Here is a 3,550-nt window from a genome sequence, read left to right as displayed (position 1 = left end):
GTCTTCCCGGTTCCCACAAGGTCCCAGCCTTTTTTAATTGTCTACATTACAATTTTCTCTAAAACTACTATAGCGAAATGGATTTTCATAATCAATAACTACTGATTTTATTATATTCCATCTTTCTTACCGCCGGTTGTTCATAATGTCCGGGTGTTGCTCCAGTTACCTATAAATGATATAAATCAATAAAATTGTTATTCGGATAAAAATCTTTAAACTCTCTTAATCGTAAAATCATATATCTAAATACTAGTCGTCAATATACTGCTATGTCGGAGATGGGTTGTCACAAGCAAAAACCGGGTTATTATTAATTAAGCACTATGAGTGATAAAATAGAATCACAATTGTGGTAAGATTCATACATATGTTAAATTGTTTTGTTTTGTTAAAGTGATCATTTTAGATGGCAGTTATCATTTTATATTCAGTCATATGTATGTAAATTATCAGATTAACTATCGACATAGTTCTTCTACGGAGTAAAGGCCAAGCAATACACGGTAATGATTTTCCCTCCACGGTAAAACCAATAGCCGACACGTGGCCGAGGTGCCTCTTTCTCACATGTGCCTGTACACCTGTACATTAGAGTAAACTATTTATAATTTATGTATTGGATTTAGGATTGGATTATTATTATTATTATTATTATTATTATTATTATTATTATTATTATTATTATTATTATTATTATTATTATTATTATTATTATTATTATTATTAATATTATTATTTCTTCAATATGGAACATTGACCAATAATACATATGAAGAATTAAATGTTGTATTTCACATTGCATATGCCTTGACAATTCAGCATTCATTAAATTATAATATCATTCTTGTCTCGATATTGCGTTGGTTACCTTTAAAGTAAATTATATAGGCCTAGATCAATTAAATAGTTAGATTTTTAAAAACACATTTGAACAATGTCAAGTCTGTTAATACTTATAGGCAATAAAAAAAAATTCATATTGCATGTAGTCATGTTTGAACCAATTGTTTCATTTAAAAAAATTACTTTTCCTATTACCTATGTTGCCTATAATTATATATATGTACATAATACTAGAAATAGGCCTATACTAAATATTATATCATTCATCAGAATAAACTACTGATAATTTCCTTTACCGAACAGAGGCCCACCAATATAGAGAAAGGTCCAATCACACACAAAAACTAATTAACTTGGCTGTGAGACGGGCAATACTTCTTTTCTATGTGTGTCTCACCTGTGGCTTTGAATTTTTCCTCTTTCCGAGGACGACAAATATAACTGAAGATAAAAAGATTCCCAGTAAGAAACTTAGAAACGTCGATCCAGCTAGAAGATTAGTATTTGAACCTGAACATTTCTGTGGTACTTAAATAATAAATGATAAACAAAATGAAAAATGATAAAATAATAATAATGATAAACAGCGTATTACGAACATCTGAAATGCCCATTACTTTATAAATTTACATAAAGCTAGTTAGCGTATTAATGGAATTATCATACACTAACAATGCTCATAAATATGCCAAAATAGTGAACGTAAGTTTCTGAATAATAATGTTACTTTTATTTAATCATTGATCGATCGGACAACAGGTCAACCGACCGAATGATCCAAAGACAAAAAGACTGAACGATAAACCGACCATAAATCGAATACCTTCACTAAATGAATGAAAAACAAAAACAAAACAAACAAACAAAAAAACACGTACCTGCGGTTGAAATACTTTCTACGGATGTTAATGATGGTACTATTAAAATAAAATTCTTTCATTAGAGAATAAAACCGAATATAGTGATATACATGAATGTAGGCCTGATAGGCAAACTTCACAATTGGTGATGGTGTCCTCATTTATATTTAAAATAATATAAATGAGGACACCACCACCAATTATATTAAAAATAATGATATAATTGGTGGTGGTGCCCTTATTAAAAATAACACTCTTTGTCAAGAAATTAAAACTTTTATGTGAATGAAAGAGAAACCCTTTTGGGTTGAGTAAATTTACAACATTCTAAACCTTTACTCTTAGGATTACCAAATTTTACTTAAATTTTTTTAATATTTCTTCATCCTATAACGGAAACGCGAATTACAGTTGGTGTTATCCACCGTGTTAAATTGTATTTAACCCATAATGCTTTTAAAATGTTGGTGCCTAAGTGGTGCCTCTTTTTGATAATTGTAATTGTGTTTAGTCGAATTGTAATGTTAAACTTTCAAATTCTAATTCAAGTACTTTTAAACAGACTAAAACTAATTTTACTTTTCGCAGATAATAACAACTCCAGTTGTAGATATTTTAAGTTCTTTAGGATGGTGCAAACTTAGTGATAAATGGGGAAAACAAATATAATGCTTTGTAAATGTTTAAAGGACCAAGCCCCATTATAATATATCTAAGCTCGAGTTTTTATTATCTGCGGAAAGTAAAATTATTTCTTTTTCTTGAAGAGAATTTGAAAGTTTAACATTATAATTCGACCAGACATAATTACAATTATCAAAAATGTTCAATATCCATGCTTTTTTGATTTCTTATACAATGAATATTCTAATTGAACATCAATTGAATAATATGCAGGGTAAAAGAACCTTTGTTTAAAGATCCACTAAATTATGGAATAAACTCCCAGATAATATTAAAACAAAATTTGAATCCACTAATCTTTTAAATTTCAAAAATTATATGCCAAATGATCCTTATTAGATAACTTATATCAATTTTTGATGCTTATTATTCTCCAATGTAAATTATTGTATTTGTCAATATTTGAAGAAATGTTTTTAATGATGTTTCTTTAATAATTTTCTTAATTTTTAAATACTGAAAGTGTTATTTCAGTATAAAAACAGATAAATAAAAAATATTAAATTTATGTCTTCATATTATTTTCTGTTCATTTGCAAATAATCGTACATATAAAAATATGAATGAAGAGAAGACGTACCTATGGAGAAAGAACTGGCTATGGATGTCGTTGATGGAGCTAATGAGCAAACAAGATTATGTTTTCAAAATTAAAACAAAAAACATAATTTCATATTTTAACAGAAACATTAAATTTTACAAAATACAGCTTTCTGAAATACCGTATTGTAATTATCTAATTATTCCTATGATTTTACTTACAAGTGAGACTAAACAATGACAGTGTTCCTGTATTACTCAGCTTTCCTTCACTCCCACTGTAAGCTGCATTCTGTGCTCGACATTGGTAGTCTCCTTCGTCCGTTTCATTCACTCTGCTGATCTCTAATGTTGTATCTGACTGTGGATACTTCTCAGTATTAGACACATCAAGTACACAGCCAGTTTTGATCCATGTAATGGTGATAGGTGTTGGAACACCGTCAGAGAAATGACATGTGAATGTCGTAGTTTTGTTTCTATTGACATATCTCTCTGTTGGTGACAATATTGGTGTCTCAAGGTCTGTAATGACAGTTCCAAATATATATATATATATATATATATATATATATATATATATATATATATAGAATATAAAATATATATATATATATAAA

Source organism: Anneissia japonica, unplaced genomic scaffold, assembly GCF_011630105.1.
Source record: "Anneissia japonica isolate Jap-2015-1 unplaced genomic scaffold, ASM1163010v1 scaffold1547_len296510_cov162, whole genome shotgun sequence".
NCBI lineage: Eukaryota > Metazoa > Echinodermata > Crinoidea > Comatulida > Comatulidae > Anneissia > Anneissia japonica.
The sequence above is the reverse complement of the archived record's forward strand: the minus strand, read 5'-3'. Positions refer to the sequence as shown.